The sequence below is a fragment of the Eleutherodactylus coqui genome, chromosome 1 (assembly GCF_035609145.1).
Source record: "Eleutherodactylus coqui strain aEleCoq1 chromosome 1, aEleCoq1.hap1, whole genome shotgun sequence".
NCBI classification, from domain to species: Eukaryota; Metazoa; Chordata; class Amphibia; order Anura; family Eleutherodactylidae; genus Eleutherodactylus; species Eleutherodactylus coqui.
In genome coordinates, this window is record NC_089837.1 from 66,376,426 (window position 1) to 66,395,693 (window position 19,268).

Genomic DNA, 19,268 nt, shown 5'->3' on the forward strand with positions numbered 1-19,268 from the left:
GATATATAGTATACTATGTGTATACACAGTGGTGGGGATATACAGTATAATATGTGTATACACAGCAATGGGGATATACGGTATAATATATGTATACACTGCGGTGGGGATATATGGTATAATATGTGCACATACCCAGCGTTGGAGATATGCAATATTATGTGTGTATACACAGCGGTGGGGATTTACAGTATAATATGTGTATACACAGCGGTGGGGATTTACAGTATAATATGTGTATACACAGCAATGGGGATATACGGTATAATATGTGCATACACCCAGCGGTGGGGATATATGGTATAATATGTGCATACACCCAGCGGTGGGGATATATAGTATACTATGTGTACACCCAGCGGTGGGGATATACGGTATAAAATGTGCATACACACGGAGGTGGGGATATACGGTATTATATGTGTATACACACAGTGGTGGGCGTATACGCTAAAATATGTGTATACATCCAGCATTAGGGATATATGGTATATGTGTATACACACAGGGCAAGGGACAAGATAGACAGACTGATAAATTACATGTCGCTTCTCTCTGTCTACTTGTCTATCTATGGCTCTGCAATACACAGACGAATAAGACAATCAGAAGAAGAGGCGCTTAAGACGTTTATGTTCAGCTCTCTGCAAGAAAAACAGGACTTGCGCCTCATTTATCAAAACCGTCTCTAACAGTAAACCTCTCTCCGTTGCCCGTAGCAACCAATCACTGCACAGCTTTAATTTCTTATACTGCTGAGGTAAAATAAAGCTGCGCTGCGATTGGTTGCTATGGGCAACGGAGACAATTTTACTGTTAGACAGTGATGATAAATCTGTCCCCCTGTTATCTGTGGTAATGAGTCTCAGTACGGCTGGCAGATTAACCACTTCAGGACCGCCGGACGACTATAAACATCCTACGGTCTTGAAGTGTGTATGGAGACGGTTTGGAAGCCGCGTCCGCTGTATACGCGGCAGCTATCAGACACAATCGCTTGTAATGGCCGCGATTACAGTTAGCTCTGATGTCGGCAGATAAATGTTTAGATGCCACCGTCATAATTGAAAATGTACGAATCCTGGAAGATAGGGACGAAAAAGCAAAAATATAAAAGTGATGCTTCCCCGGCCCCGAGGGTCATTCACACGGGCATATGCGTAACACACTGTGTAAACATCACAGCGTATGAATTGCGTATTGTTCAACTATCCCTGCGTATGATCGCGGATACGGTTTATTTTGCATGCCTATACCTGCGTATGTACTGTGAATGTTATACGCGCAAAAAAAATGCAAGCAGGGAAGACGGCCTGGAGTGATATTCTTCCTGGTTATGTTTAAATTCATTAGCTTGTTTCCAGCAACATGCGTAATACATGGCAAAATAGAGCATGCTGCGATTTTTCTTACGCACGTAACATACGCAATGACCATATGAAGTCATACTTTCATTGAGCCTATTACCGCGCATTACGCACGCAATATAAGCTGTATTTTGCGCTGCCTTGTGGTATCTGGCAGTGTTATTTTTTCGTTGCCTTGTGGTATCTGGTGGTGTTATTTTGCACTGCCTTGTGGTACATGGCGGTGTTATTTTGCACTGCCTTGTGGTACATGGCGGTGTTATGTTGCACTGCCTTGTGGTACGTAGCAGTGTTATTTTGCGCTGCCTTGTGGTATCTGGCGGTGTTATTTTGCGCTGTCTTGTGGTACATGGCAGTGTTATTTTGTGCTGCCTTGTGGTACATGATACAACCAGGGGCCAGCAGTATGTGCGCTGCATGGTGACATTTGTTTGGCTCTGCTGGGGGTAATATGGCTGCTACATGGTGATATTTGGCGCTGTGTGGCAGTACTTGCTCCCCGGTGAGGTCCTGTGTCACCAAGGATTGGCTGCTGAGACCCATATAGACAATATTCTGCAGTATGGAGGGGATACTATTGTATGTGGGCTGCTGGGGCCAGTGGGCTGCTGTATAACCCCGGCCCTGATCCTCCATCTTCTTCCCTCACGCTGGGACTGCGGCCCCTCAGTGTGTATACGCTGTGTATACGTTCTCACAGCGAGAGGGGAGGAGTCTATATACACAGCGGGGCTGAGGGGCGCAGCGTGAGGGAAGAAGTCAGTCAGATGGAGGATGGCGTTCTACTGTATGACTGAGGAGGTGGGGGAGCAGGCAATGGCGGATTATAATAGGGGTGACGGCCCCCGGCCACCAATACTGGCCCTATTATAACCCGCTCTTCCCTCCCACAGACAGCTGAGCCCCCGCCGCCCCTGAAGCTTCAGCTCCATCTAGAATGGAGTTTCTTCACTCTAGACATGTCACTAATAAGCTGAGTACAATGGAGCTGCTGGAGGTTGTGAAGCCCCGCCCTATCCTGTGATGTCACACCTGCCAGGAGCAACTACACTCTAGCCTCCTCCCTGGGGGGGGGGGGAGTCCTTCTTCTCACCCCACAGGCCCCAGCTGAGGCGGCAGCACTTGAAGGGCCCCTCTTCCACCTGCCCGTTAGGGCTTCTCCCAGCTGATGGCAGACAACTATCTGATCAGGTCACAGTAAAGGCGGCCATGAGTAACTGCAGGAGAGAATCCTGGACTCGTCATTCGAAGAGATAGCTGTTTCCTCGCCCTCATCACTAGCGCACATTCACACCACCGTATTTACCCCATGTGTTACGCAGTAAATAGAGCCCATTGATGTCAATGGGTTCTTTCACATATGTGTATTTCTCACGTGACTTTCTGTTGAGTGAAAACATACGCGGCACGTTCTGTTTTTGTGCGAATTACACACCAAAATAGGCCATAGAAGTGAATGGGCCGGCGCAAAGATGCAGCGGTGTATTTGCGCATTTAGGCCCCTCTGCGAGCCTAAATACTCTGCGTAATTACACGCACTAAGGGCTCCTCAAGACGAATGTTTTTGCATACGGTTTTGCATGCGCAAAATGGCCGACACAAACCGCAGACAACAGAACCCATTGTTTTTAATGGCCTGCCTCCCATTCTGCCTTTTTGCACTCAATTTGACACATGTGAAAACATACCTGCATGCTCTATATTTGCGCACCCAAGGTACCATAGGAGTCTAAGGGGGTGTGCAGATGCGCCCCATGTCCGCACAAAATAGCACACTGAACTGCGCAATTTCAGATCACAGCACAGCGCAAAATAGAACAGTAAACAGTGCTGCTAGTGATAGCGTTCCCTTCACAGCGCAATCACGTCATACTCACAAGCGTATATACGCCTACACTCATCAGTGTTTTCTGCCCAGATAATACGCTGAGTATTACACAATGGAAATACGTATACGGCCGTGTGACCGAGCCCTTAGTCAAAGTCCCCTATATCTTTCCGTAAACACACGTTACTCCGTCCTTCCGTGTAAACGCAGTGACTGAACAACACGCCACAATTCCTTCATCGTTCCGTTTCTGCAGGTTTAACAATCCAGCGACGATCAGCCGGTGTAAACAGGGTCACCAATGAACGACAACCTGCTTACTGTGAATGGAGGCGGGCGGCCGGAGCGATCTCCTGCGCACTTTACCTCCATTCGCTGAGTGATCATCGTCCGTTTGGGAAATTTAAATCCTGATTGGAGCATTCAAATGCCGCTGTCAGAATTGACATTGGCAATTGAAGGGTTAACAGCCACAATTGGCATGAATGTTAGTCATTGCTGTTGTCAGCGGAGGATAGCTATCAAATATGGCTGAGATCCACTCAGCTTCTGAGCCTGCTGCATACAGACACCTGATATGTGCCACGTCAGGAAAGAGTTAATATATCTTTATACTACGGCGGACCCAGCTGTATATCATCTGTAGGCGGTTTTTGATGGCTGATTTTCACTGGTAGCAGAGATATTGAGCTAAAGCTACATGGCAGCTCTTGGCCACAACCGCGGTCACATGACCAAAAAAAATAAATATTCATAGCCGTGCGTCCTCACACGGTCACTGAAATTGATGCTTCAAGGTGCAACTCGCAAGTTTTCACAACTCACAAGTCTTAAAAAATCCACCAAGGTTGAAGGTAACTGGTGAGTTGCACTGTGACCCCATTTACCATCGACAGGGCGAGACCGCAGGGCAGCACCGCAATCTATAGCCGAAACCGAACAGATCCCATTATAATCAATGGAGTCCAACCGTCACTGTTCGGTTCAGTCATAAGATGGATCCGATCCGCCAGGGGATTCCCCTTTACTGCTCCACGAACAGAACCCCCACCGCCGCTGGTGTGAAACCCCCCAATACTATCTGCACTAACCCAGATTTATGAATATTACCCACTGCAAGCGATAATATAACAGCCATATACAGGTCACATGGTACAATACGGTATATATTCCTTCTGAAAGTGGTTGTCACATCTCTGCTAAGGATTCCGTTAGGCTGGGTTCTCACATGCCAGACTCCCGGCGGAAATCTCGCGGTTTGGCCGCAGCGAAAAACTGCAAGATTTCTGCCGGGAAAAGCTCTGGTTCAATACCCACGGCACTTAGGCATAGGTTTTGATGCGGCCTGGCCGCTCGCTCTTCCACTGCGGTCGGCGTTTCCATAGAACGCAGCGGAAGAAGAAAAAAAATGTACATGCTGCGGCCGGGGAATCCGCGCTGCAGCGCCGACTTCTGAGAAATCTCGTCTTCATGGCTGGCTAACAACAGGATTAGCGGCTGCAGGCAGATTTGCCATGGTGACACTCCGGACAGAATTTTTTGCGGTAAATCCGTCCAGTGTGAACCCAGCCTTATAGGAGCAGGAAAACGAGATCCCCAGGATGAATAGATCCGTCTCATAATGGAACCAAATGCTGAATGGATCCCATTGACTATAATGGGTCCGTTCGGTTCCTGCACGCACAACTTTTTCATCCAGCATCTCATGCTGTATCTGTACTGGAGGAGACACTGATGCAGATGTGAATACGGCCTTAGTTTACTTTTTAGCCATAAATATGAAATGCAAGGTTTTTTTACAAAGCCACCTCATTCTTTATTTTGGATGAATTAGAACAATATAACAACGGTTACACAGGGGGGCATAGAGGCACTTTTATTAAGACCGTCATTTCATATGCAGCCTTAGTAATGTGCCTGCTGGAGTAAGAGGTTAGAAATTTATTAAGAGGCACATCCTATGATAAATCAACGCAAGCAATATGCTCAACTGTCCGTGACAAGCGACACAAGCACTGAAGCCTTGGCATTAGTACAATGTCCTCAGGACAGGCTATTTCTCCTGCAGCAGGCCTGCTGAATCCTCCTGGTCCCGATGATGTGCACACCTAAACTCTTGGATGAGGCTAGCCTCACTTATGGTTCGTTGTGCAGGCATTGTCACTTCAACCGCCTCTAAACAATATGTCTGCATGCTACAGGTTAGCGAAGCTGCTCTCCACTCCTTTCTCAGGCTTCTTGTCGGGTCCTCCGTTTGTCCTGGATAATTAGGACCCCTCTTTCTCTCTCCTCCAGCAGCGCTGGTGACTGTTCTCCAGCCCTTTTTTAGCAGCAGTTGGCACTTCTGCAGCTCACTACACAGAAGTAATCGCCTTTTTTTATGTGAAGGTATCAACCGATCACAGCCAGTACAATGAGCATGCTCAGTTCCATTGTGCCAAAATTTTGTTACATGGCGCTTTTGGTGCAATACTTAGTGTATTCTTCCATTTGATCTCCATGACAACCTTAACTGCTTCGGGTGAATCCTTTATGATTCCACCCCTTCAACTTGTGCAAAAAGTTGCAACTTTTTTAGGTCAGAAATCTGGCACAAGTGTCTCTGTTCATATATGTACCATCAAGGGTCACAACTGCTCTGAGAGGGTGCAGTGGCCCCCCGCTATATATAGACTGCACATTGAGTGTTTTACCAGCCGGTCACACTGCTGGTCACTTGCTGTCGGAAGAAGAATGTGGAGGAGAAGGGATCAGAGGGAGGCAGGCATTGTGTACAGAGCAAAGCCAGATAATGACATCATCATCCTGCTCCTGCTCCAGAGTTTGCGCTGCCTGCTCTCCTCAAACCAGGGCTGTCTGCTGGTCCATTTTCGTAGCTTGGATACAAGATATTATATGGGCAGGCATATAGGCTCCAGTACCCTGTTGTCCCACCTTTAGCTTGCAGCCAAGGTGTGATTAAGTTAGGCATGGAGGCTCTAGTACCCTGTTGTAACACTTCCAGCTTGGATAGAAGATGTGATGTGTGGATATGGAGGCTTTAGTAGCCAGTGGTACCGCAAATAGCTCTAATACAAGATGTGATACGTGTGGACATGGTGGCTCTTGCAACCTGTTATACTGCCTCTAGCTTGGATACAAGATGTGATATGGGTGGGCGAGGAAGCTCCAGTACCCTGCTGTACTGCTTTTAGCTTGGATACAAGATGTGATAAGGGTGGGCATTGAGGCTTTAGTACCCTGTTGTATCTCCTCTAGCTTGGATACAAGATATGATACGTGTGGGCATGGAGGCTCATGTACCCTATTATACTGCCTCTAGCTTGGATACAAGATATTATACGGGCAGGCATATAAGCTCCAGTACCCTGTTGTCCCACCTTTAGCTTGCAGCCAAGATGTGATTAAGTTAGGCATGGAGGCTCTAGTACCCTGTTGTAACACTTCCAGCTTGGATAGAAGATGTGATGTGTGGATATGGAGGCTGTAGTAGCCAGTGGTACCGCCTCTAGTTCTGATACAAGATGTGATACCGGTGGGCATGGAGGCTCTAGTACTCTGTTGTACTGCCTCTAGCTTGGATACAAGATGTTATGCACATGGGCATGGAGGCTCCAGTACCCTGTTGTATCACATCTAGCTTGAAAACAAGATGCGAAACATGGAGGCTGTAGTATCCTGCTGTTACGTCTCTAGCCTGGATACAAGATATGATATGTGTGAGCATGGAGGCTTTAGTACCCTGTTGGACTGCCTCTAGCTTTGATAGAAGAAATCATACAGAAGAGCATGGAGGCTTAAGTACTTTGTTATATTGCATCTAGATTGGATACAAGATGTGATACGTGTGGACATGGAGGCTCTAGTAGCCAGTTGTACCGCCTTTAGCTTGGATACAAGATGTGATACGGGCAGGCAAGGAGGCTCTAGTACCCTATTGTACTGCCTCTAGTTTGGATACAAGATGTGATATGTGTGAGCATGCAGGGTCTAGTACACTGTTGTACCGCCTCTGGCTTTGATAAAAGATGTGATACGTGTGGACATGGAGACTTTTGTACCTGATTATACCACCTCTAGCTTGGATAAATCATTTATTATGTGTGGACATGGAGGCTCTTGTAGCCAGTTGTATGACCTCTAGATTGGATAGAATATATGATACGTGCGGGCATTGAGGCTCTAATACCCTGTTGTACCGCCTCTAGGTTGGATACAAGATGTGATACATGTGGACATGGAGGCTCTCGTAGCCAATTGTCCTGCCTCTCGCTTGGATACAAGATATGATATGTGCTGGCATAGAGGCTCTAGTAGCCTGTTATACCACCTCTGGCTTAGATACAAAATGTGATACATGTGGATATGTAGGCTCTAGAGCCAGTTGTACTGCCTCTAGCTTGAATACAAGATGTGATACGTGTCGACATTGAGGCTGCAGTACCCTGTTACACCGACTTTTTAGCTTGGATACAAGATTTGATACGGGCAGCATGGAGGCTTTAGTAATGTGCGGTACCACTTCTAACTTGGATACAAGATGTGATATTGGCAGGCATGGAGGCTATTGTACCCTGTTGTACTGCCTCTAGCTTGGAGACAAGATGTGATATGGGTGGGCATTGAGGCTCTAGTTCCCTGTTGTACCGCCTCTAGCTTGGATATAAAATTTGATACAGGCAGGCATGGAGGTATGCAGGCTCCGTCTGGTATCTTGCGGCATATCACGCCACATTTTTTTAACTGAGCCTCTAGATCGTTTAAACTCGTTGATAATGTAATGGGGGCTTCCTGTGACCCCCCTGTTGTGTAAGGCTGAGCTGTATCCTGCTTGAAAATATACAGGAGATGTATAACATATACCAGCTATATATATATTCTCTATATATTTCTCAATGTTTGTCTGTTGGAGCATCATGCACAAACCGTATGACCGATTGACATCCCATTTTGCACATAGCAAAATCTCAACCTAGAGAAGGTTATAGACTAAAAAATTGAAATGTTGTTGTCTTGGCAACCTTATTTGCCTTATTTGTCTTTGCGTGAAATTTAATACAGCAACCCCCAAATTTACTCTCACCCATGGATTCTACGGACCTGATTTAGTATCCTGGTTATTTCCAACAAGCGACGGCGGATTTTGGTCGACATTTAAAGTCCAAGGGCAAATTTATCATTGTGTTGGTTCACTACTACCTGAATCATATGAGGAACACAAGTCCCTGCAGATCTACTTTATGGGGGGCGAACAGCAGCGAGCCGACCGACACTGCAAGAACATCCCCGCCACCAGGGAAGATATTGTCTTATCGCTGCACCGGAATAACAGCTATGTTCGTAGTTTTAAATCAGCGATACAGCGAATGCCCCGCGATGTATTAAAGTAGTTATTCGGGCGGACAAAACATTAACAAAGCATTAATCAGCATCGGTGTCCTTCCATGTGTTCGGATACGTATACATATCCATGCCTACGTTCGGATATCTTTTCTTACTTAGAATGTCACATTTTGTATTGTCCATGTTCTGTATCGGGTACCCGGGCTACTACCCTGTTTCCCTGAAAATAACACATACCCTGAAAATAAGACATAGCATGGTTTTCTAGAATTTTTGAGGATGCAAAATGATTTTTCAGGCTTTTTGATGATGCTTGAAATATAAGCCCTACTCCAAAATTAAGCCCTGCTAACAGTTAATTAAAAAAGTCAATTTAAATAGTGTCCAGGCAGCTATGCATGTAAAAAAGTTAAACCTTTTTGAACAAAAATTAATATAAGACACTGTCTTATTTTTGGGGAAACACGGTATCAGTATAATGTAGCTGACAAATGTGTTTTTAGTCCCACTAACAACAGTTATATTTGACTTTATTATTCTTTACTGCCCCGTGCATGTATGTATTTGGAATCTTATGCTTTATTAAAACCTTACCAAACTCTTATAAATAACAGACACCAAAATTGGATAAAAAGGCCGCAGTCTTTATTTAACGAGGTTACCAATAATAACCATAACACTTTCTGTAAACTTGTGTCTCTTAGGGCTCCTACCCATTTGTGTTTTTTTTTTAATGCTGCAATATCGCTGCATTTTTTAACATGATTGTCAATGGGACTTGTCTTATGGTAAAAACTATAGATGAGCGAGTATACTCGCTAAAGGCAATTGCTTGAGCGAGCATTGATATATCTGTCCCCCTGTTATCTGTGGTAATGAGTCTCAGTACGGCTCTCAGTTTAACCACTTCAGAACCGCCGGACGACTATAAACATCCTGCAGTCTTGAAGTGTGTATGGAGACGGTTTGGAAGCCGCGTCCGCTGTATACTCGGCAGCTATCAGACACAACCGCTTGTGACGGCCGCGATTACAGTTAGCTCTGATGGTGGCAGGTAACTGTTTAGGTGCCACCGTCATAATTGAAAATGTACAAATCCTGGAAGATGGGGACGAAAAAGCAAAAATATAAAAGTGATAATTCCCCGGCCCCGAGGGTCATTCACACGGGCGTATGCGTAAAACACTGTGTAAACATCGCAGCGTCTGAATTGCGTATTGTTCAACTATCCCTGCGTATGATTGCGGATACGGTTTATTTGCATGCCTATACCTACATATGTACTGTGTATGTGACACGAGCAAAAAAAATGCAAGCAGGGAAGACGGCCTGGAGTGATATTCTTCCTGGTTATGTTTAAATTCATTCCAGCAAAATACACGACAATAGAGCATGCTGCGATTTTTCTTATGCGCGTAACATACTCAATGACTATATGCAAGTGTGAATGGATCAATGAAAATCCATCTACTTTCATTAAGTCTATAATCGCATATTACGCACGCAATATACGCGTATGTAATACATGGTGAAAATACGCATGTGTGAATGAGGACTAAGATGGTTAGCCAGTTATTTTGTGCTGCACCGTGGTATTTGATGCTGTTTCGGTGTTATTTGGTTCTGCGCCGTGGTATTTGGCGCTGTTGCGGTGTTATCTCGTGTAGCACAGTGGTATGTGGCGCTGTTGCACTGTTATTTTGCGCTGACTTGTGGTATCTGGCGGTGTTATTTTGCATTGCTTTGTGGTATCTGGCGTGTTACTTTGCGTTGCCTTGTGGTATCTGGCGGTGTTAATTTGCGCTGCCTTGTGGTGTCTGGCGGTGTTATTTTGCGCTGACTTGTGGTATCTGGTGGTTTTATTTTGTGTTGCCTTGTGGTATCTGACGCTGGTATTTTGTGATGCCTTGTCGTATCTGGCACTCATATTTTGCGCTACCTTGTGGTATCTGGCGGTGGTTTTTTGCTCTGCCTCGTAATATCTGGCTCTGGTATTTTGTGCTGTCTTGTGATATCTGGCAGTGTTATTTTGCGCTGCCTTGTGGTAAGTGACGGTGTTATTTTGCGCTGTGTTGTGGTACATGGCAGGGTTATTTTGCACTGCCTTTTGGTATCTGACGGTGTTATTTTGCGTTGCCTTGTGTTACGTGGCGGTGCTATTTTGCGCTGTGTTGTGGTACGTGGCAGGGTTATTTTGCACTGCCTTTTGGTATCCGGCGGTGTTATATTGCGCTGCCTTGTGGTATGTGGCAGGGTTATTCTGCGCTGCCTTGTGGTATCTGGCGCTGGTATTTTGCGCTGCCTTCTGGTATCTGGCGCTCGTAGTTTGTGCTGCCTTGTGGTATCTAGCGGTGTTATTTTGCATTGCCTTGTGTTACGTGGCGGTGCTATTTTGCGCTGTGTTGTGGTACGTGGCAGGGTTATTTTGCACTGCCTTTTGGTATCCGGCGGTGTTATATTGTGCTGCCTTGTGGTATGTGGCAGGGTTATTCTGCGCTGCCTTGTGGTATCTGGCGCTGGTATTTTGCGCTGCCTTCTGGTATCTGGCGCTCGTATTTTGTGCTGCCTTGTGGTATCTGGCGGTGTTATTTTGCGCTGCCTTGTGGTATCTGCCGCTGGTGTTTTGCGCTGCCTTTTGGTATCTGGCAGTGTTATTTTTTTGCTGTCTTGTGGTATCTAGCGGTGTTATTTTGCGCTGCCTTGTGGTACGTGGCAGAATTATTTCGCGCTGACTTTTGGTATCTGGTGGTGTTATTTTGCGCTGCCTTGTGGTACATAGCAGTGTTTTTTTCCGCTGCCTTGTGGTACGTGGCGGTGTTATTTTGCGCTGCCTTGTGGTATCTAGCAGTGTTATTTTGCGCTGCCTTGTGGTATGTGATACAGCCAGGGGCCAGCAGTATGTGCGCTGCATAGTGATATGTGTTTGGCTCTGCTGGGGGTAATATGGCTGCTACATGGTGATATTTGGCGCTGTGTGGCAGTACTTGCTCCCCGGTGATGTCCTGTGTCACCAAGGATTGGCTGCTGAGACCCGCATAGACAATATTCTGCAGTATGGAGGGCATACTATTGTATGTGGGCTGCTGGGGCCGGTGGGCTGCTGTATAACTCCGGCCCTGATCCTCCATCTTCTTCCCTCATGCTGGGACTGCGGCCCCTCAGAGTGTATATACTGTGTATACGTTCTCACAGCGAGAGGGGGAGGAGTCTATATACACAGCGGGGCTGACGGGCGCAGCGTGAGGGAAGAAGTCAGTCAGATGGAGAATGGCGTTCTACTGTATGGCTGAGGAGGTGGGGGAGCAGGCAATGGCAGATTATAATAGTGGTGACGGCCCCCGGCTCCAGCCCACGGCCACCAATACTGGCCCTATTATAACCCGCTCTTCCCTCCCACAGACAGCTGAGCCCCGCCGCCCCTGAAGCTTCAGTTCAATCTAGAATAGAGTTTCTCCTCACAGGCCTCTCTTTAGCCACTACACTCTGGGTAGCCCCGCCCATCATGTGATGTCACACCTGCCAGGAGCAACTACACTCTAGCCTGGAGGCGGAGTCCCTCTTCCCACCCCACAGGCCCCAGCTGAGGCGGCAGCACTTGAAGGGCCCCTCTTCTCCCTCGCTCTTAGTTGTCCGCCATCAGCTGGGAGAAGCCCTATCAGATCAAGTCGTAGTAAAGCCAGGCATAAGTAACTGCAGGAGAGAATCCTGGACTCATCATCTGAAGAGATAGCCGCTTCCTCGCCCTCATCTTAGGTCATCACTATTAGCGCACATTCACACCGCCGTATTTACCACATGTGTTACACAGTCAATAGAACGCATTGACTTGAATAGGTTTATTCACATATGTGTATTTCTCAAGTGACTTTCCATCGAGTGAAAACATACGCGGCACGTTCTATTTTTGTGCGAATTACACACCGAAATAGGCCATAGAAGTGAATGGGTCAGCGCAAATATGCAGCGGTGTATTTGCGCATCAAAACAATGGGCCCCTCTGCGTGCCTAAATACGCTGCGTAATTACACGCACTAAGGGCTCCTCAAGACGAGTGTTTTTGCGCACGGTTCAGCATGCGCAAAATGGCCGACACAAACCGCAGACAGTAGAACCCATTGTTTTTAATGGCCGGCCTCCCATTTTGCCGTTTTGCACTCAATTTTCGCATGTGAAAACATACCTGCATGCTCTATATTTGCGCACCCAAGGTACCGTAGGAGTCTAAGGGGGTGTGCAGATGCGCCCCATGTCCGCACATAATAGCCCACTGAACTGCGCAATTTCAAATCACAGCACGGGAGAGCGCAAAAAAGTACAATAAACCGCTGCTATGTGGTGAAAGCATGTGATAGCGCTCCCTTCACAGCGCAATCACGTCGCACTCACAAGCGTATATACGCCTACACTCAGCAGTGTTTTCTGCCCAGATAATACGCTGAGTATGACACAATGGAAATACGTATACGGCCGTGTGACCGAGCCCTTAGTCAAAGTCCCCTAAATCTTTCTGTAAACACACGTTACTCCATCCTTCCGTGTAAACGCCGGCAGCGACTGAACAACACGCCATAATTCCTTCATCGTTCCATTTCTGCAGGTTTAACAATCCAGCGACGATCAGCCGATGTAAACAGGGTCACCAATGAACGACAACCGGCTTACTGTGAATGGAGGCGGGCGGCCGGAGCGATCTCCTGCGCACTTTACCTCCATTCGCTGAGTGATCATCGTCCGTTTGGGAAATTTAAATCCTGATTGGAGCATTCAAATGTCACTGTCAGAACTGACAGCGGCAATTGAAGGGTTAACAGCCACAATTGGCATGAATGTTAATCATTGCTGTTGCCAGCGGAGGATAGCTGTCAAATATGGCTGAGATCCACTCGGCTTCTGAGCCTGCTGCATACAGACACCTGATATGTGCCACGTCAGGAAAGAGTTAATATATCTTTATACTATGAGGGACCCAGCTGTATATCATCTGTAGGGGGTATTTGATGGCTGATTTTCACTGGTAGCAGAGATATTGAGCTAAAGCTACATGGCAGCTCTTGCCCTCAATTACGGTAACATGACCAAAAATCACATTGTAGCCCCTAGTCATCACACGGTCACTGAAATAGATGCTTCACTGTGCAGCTCGCAAGTTGTTGCAGCCCGCAGGTCACAAGTAAAATCCACCAAGGTTGGAGGTAACTGGTGAGTTGCACCGTGACCCCATTGATCAGCGAGAGGGCGAGAGCGCAGGGCAGCACCGCAATCTGTAGTCGGTAAAATGCCGGACAACTGAGCCGCAACCGAACGGATCCCATTATAGTCAATGGAGTTCGTCCGGCGCTGTTCAGTTCAGTCATACGATGGATCTGATCAGCCAGCGGATTCCCCTTCACCGCTCCCCGAACAGAACCCCTGCCGCTGGTGTGAAACCCCCCAATACTATCTTCACTAACCCAGATTTATGAATAATACCCACTGCAAGCGATAATATAACAGCCATTAAACGATACTAAGCAAACGTTAGTCCTATAACACTGAGATACAGGTCACATGGTACAATATACAGTCCTTCTGAAAGTGGTTGTCACTTCACAACTATTACGACAACTTAACCAAGCATGGCGTCTCTACCCCAAGGGCTTGTGTATTGCTTTAGCCTCAGTTCATATACTGTGAGCGCTGTCTCTTTAATTACTGATTGCTGCAGCGTCTCTCTATATAACAGACCTGATGTGATTTATCTTGTCTCTATTAACCTGCAAACTTATCACTTGTCTTGGGGGCGCCCACTTACAGTTTGTTGCTTGGAATGAGAATAGTCACGGGTTTCCCTTTGTCGGTGTCTGGTAGCTCAGTCTTATAATGTGAGGTCCTCTTGTAACATCTACAGTCTCTGCCCTTTCTGCAGAAGGTGGCCCCTTCACTGTCCCGCACCTCTGGAGGCTCAACACAGCATCTGATGCCCATCTCTCCCGGGAACTGGGTTCGGCCTCCTGCTGGCAATTGGGCCTTTACTACTTCACATGTGCTGCTGCAGTCTCTTATAAAAGGGTTCTGACACAGCCTTTTATGATGTTCTGGTCCCAAGATGCATCCCAGCTCTTCGTTCAACCTCTCCAAAGATGGCCACTGCCCCACTTCCTTTTTAAGGCAAAGTTACAGTCTCCATATAATTGTAATAGTTCCACTGATTTCTATTAATAACAGTAATTGCAGCACCAACTGTAATGCAGTCTGTCAATTACCTTTAATGAGGCTTAATATTTGGGACATTCGTTCTCAGAACCATAGTGGCCACTGGCAAGCTCAGTAAAGCGGTGAGGGCTACTACCATCTCCTTACATTCACACCAAGCCGTTTTACTGAGGCCAGCCACACTTATGGTTTGTTGTTTGGGACCTGCTAGTGGGCCAGGCTTGTCCTGGTTCAGGAGTACAGCTCTGTCATGGCTCTCCTCAGTCTTTGTTACAGTCCAGACTGTAACATGGCTGAGCTCTCCCTCTTGGATCCAGGCAATGCACACAGCAGGATTCTCAGACCCTCTCTGGTTCAGGCTCTATTCAGTGATATAACATGTAATACTGTATCACTGAAGAAAGGCATCCAGGCCCCTCTTACTCTCTTCTAGTGAGTTTACCATCACCACATCCTGAGGCAGAGAGTTTCATTGCCTCACTACTCTTACAGTAAAGAACCCCCTTCTATGTCAGAGTAGAAACCTTTTTCCCTCTAGACGTTAGACTAAATTCACATCTGCGCTAGGGATTCCATTATGGGAGCAGGAAAATGAGATCCTCAGGATGAACAGATGTCTCATAATGGAACCAAATGGTGAATGGATCCCATTGACTATAATGGGTCCGTTCGGTTCCTGCACTTGTCCAGCCTCCTGCATGCACAACTTTTTCATCCAGCATCTCATGTTGTATCTCTACTAGAGGACCCACTGATGGAGATGTGAATACAGCCTTAGTTTACTTTTTAGCCATAAATATAAACAGTGACTTTTTTTTAAAGAGCCCCTTCATTCTTTGCTAGATGAATTAGTACAATAAAAGAACAGTTATACAGGGGGGCATAAAGGGACTTTCATTAAGACCGTCATTTCATTTGCAGCCTTAGGGCTTTTACCCACTAGCGTTTTTTTTTTTTAATGCTGTGATATCGCTGCGTTTCTTTCAATAGCACATTCTAATGTTAAAATCACATAGCAGAAAAATCGCAACAGCACAAACTTGCGATTTTTGTGCGATGCGATCTTAACATTAGAAAGTCACATTGAAAAAACACAGCGATATTGCAGCATTAAAAAAACGCTAGTGGGTAAAAGCCCTTAGTAATGTGCCTGCTGGAGTAAGATGTGAGAAATGTATTAAGAGGCACATACATCTTATGATAAATCTACACCAGCATTGGGCTGAACAGCCTGTGACAAGGGGCTCAAGCACTGGAGCCTTGGCATTAGTGTAATGTCCTCAGGACAGGCTATTTCTCCTGCAGCAGGCCGGCTGATTCCCCCTGGTCCTGACGGTGTTCACACCTAAAGTCTTGGATGAGGCTAGCTTCACTCACGAGGTCACAAAGAGTTGGAAGCGCCTGAACGAATAAACTACAATCAAACAATCACAACCAGTACAATGAGCATGCTCAGTTTCATTGTGCCAAAATTTGGTACAAATTTTGTTACACATATAGATTTTGGTGCAATATTTGGTGTATTCTTCCATTTCATCTCCATGACAACCTTAACTGCTTCGGGTGAGTCCTTTATGATTCCAACCCTTTAACTTGTGTAAAGAGTTGCAACTTTTTTTATGCCAGAAATCTGGCACAAGTGTCTTTGTTCATCAGGGTCGCAATTGTGACCTGACCCATGCACTTAGAGGGCCCAGAGGCCCCCCGCCATATACAGAATGCACATTGAGTGCATTACCAGCCAATCACACTGTCGGCGGCCTGTTGTCGGAGGAAGATAGAGGAGGAGAAGGGGTCAGAGGGAAGGCAGGCGTAGTGTATGGAGAAGGCCGGATAATGACGTCATCATCCTGCTCCTGCTCCCGAGTCTGCACTCCCTGCTCTCCACACACTGCAGCTGTCTGCTGGTTCGTTTCCCAGGTCACAGCTGCTATTTCAGGTGTGCTGGTCCCATGTGACTGTCCTAGTGTGACTGCCCTATGTTTATGTTGTGAGGAAAAAAAAGTCACCCATTCCCCATGGCTAATATTCAGAGAGTTGTAGTTTTACTACAGGTAATCTCGTACACACACACTTAGCTCTGCTACACTCTGCTGCACACACTCAACTTGGATGCAAGATGTGATACAGGGGGGCATGGAGGCTCTAGTACTCTGTTGTATCACCTCTAGCTTGGATACAAGATGTGATACGGGCGGGCATGGCGCAACAGCCGCGCCAAAGTGAGGGGAACCACGAGGTTTTGCAAAAGGGTTGTCACGGATGGCTCTATGTTCTCACCTGATAGTGGCGCTAAAAGTGCTCTGGTCGGGGGGTTTGCAGCGACCCAGGGGACGTACTGTGGTACTGTTAGCAGGAAGGCCTGTTTTTGTCACGTGTGACACCAGCACTTCAATTGGACCCTTTGGATGGAATGCCAATTAAATAATTGAGACAAATCCAATAGTTTGGGATAATAATTTGGGAGTACACGGATTTACTTAGGATGATATTTTGCAAAACAGTTGAATACACAATTTTCCACAACGGTACTTGAAATGGTACAAGAAGGTGCAGCAGTATGCAGTAGATTAAACACGGTGTAAAACACAGCAATATTGTCTTGCTTAAGATCTGACCTCAACGCTCTCTCCTTACTTTTACTTGAAACTTATTCTGACGGACAATTTTTTCCCCCCAGTTATTCTCACTGAAGGGATGATTAGAATTTAGTGAAGTGTAGGTGAAACAGAGTTTAAAGTGGCTGATAGACTAATCCTGGCTTTGAGTTTACCGGGTAGTTTTAGACTCACTGTTTAGTGGAAGACCAACCTCGGAAAGGCGCTTCTCCTCTCTACTCTGAAACCTCAAGGGACCGGAATAAAACCTTGCTCGACCCTGGGAAAACAATGTGCTATAACTGTCTGCTCTTGCTTGTACGCGTGCCTCCTCCTCTCTCCGACACGACCTGACTGCAACCTCTCTTCTCTCCCTCCTGGCTGAGTCTGCCTAACTGCTCACTGACTCCTTTTATTACCGCTCTTTTTTTTCTTGCACTTTCTCGACTCCTCCCTTCTTGCATAGGGACTTGTGTTGTTGCTTTCCCACCCTTGGACTTTGCACCAGTGAGATTAAAGCTGACTATCAGCCAATAGGACACCAGCTGACATCACAGCTAAGCTCTAAGCCATGGATGTCACATAGAGAGGTGGGACAGGGCAAGTGTTGGTGTGAGTGTTCTGTAGGAGCCACTACGCCACTACAATGGAGGCTCCAGTACCCCTTTGAATCACATCGAGCTTGGATACAAGATGTGAAACAGGTGGGCATGCAGGCTCTAGCACCCTGTTGTATCGCCCCTAACTTGGATAAAAGATGTGATATGGGTGGGCATGGAAGCTCTAGTACCCTGTTGTACCACTTCTAGCTCTGATACAAGATGTAATACGGGTGAGCATGGAGGATCTAGTACCCTGTCGTACTACCTCTAGCTTGGATGCAAGATGTGATAAAGTTGGGCATTGACGATCTTGTATCCTGCTGTACCATTTCTAGCTTTGATACAAGATGTGATAGGGGCAGCATGGAGGCTCCAGTAGTCTGTTGTACCACCTCTAGCTTGGATACAAGATGTGATACTGGTGGGCATGGAGACTGTAGTACCTTGCTGTATCGCCTCTAGCTTGGATACAGAATGTGATACGAGTGGGCATGAAGGCTCCAGTGCCCTGTTGTGTACAGGATGTGATACATGTAGGTTTTGAGGCTCCAGTACCCTTTTGTACCGCATCTAGCTTGGATACAAGATGTTATACAGGCGGGCATGGAGGCTCTAGTACCCTATTATACTGCCTCTAGCTTGGATATAAGATGTAATATGGGCTGCATGGAGGCTGCAGTACTCAGCTGTACTGCCTCTGGCTTGGATACAAGATGTCATACGGATGAGCATGGAGGCTCTAGTCCCCTATTGCACTGCCTCTAGCTTGGATTCAAGATGTGATACTGGTGGGCATGGAGGCTCCAGTACCCTGTTGTATTGCATCTAGCTTGGATAGAAGATGAGATATCAGTGGACCTGGAGGCTCTAGTACCCTGCTGTATTGCCTCTAACTTGAATACAACATGTGATAAAGTTTGCATAGAGCCTCTATTACCCTGCTGTACTGCCTTACTTATGTCACGGCATACCATACAGCGGATATTCTGATGTCCTTTAAGGAAATACATACATAAAGAAGTGCAAATACGGTATGTACATTATTATTAACAACATTAAAGTACATGCGGCTATAAACTGCCTCCAATAGAGTTGTGTGTAGCAGGAGCGCATGTGTGGCCACATCTGTATAATCTCATTATCAATGCTGGAATCCTCCCTTTCTAGAGATTAGTTGGGGTCTGTCCGGGGTCCTATTCTTTTTAATATGTTGCTAAGTAATATAGGAGAAAGGAGTTCATATATGCACCAGTTACTGACTGGTATCAGTGGTACTAATATACTGAAAGCACCCCAATCAGTAGTGAAAAGACAGATGCCAACAGCATAGATATGAAGC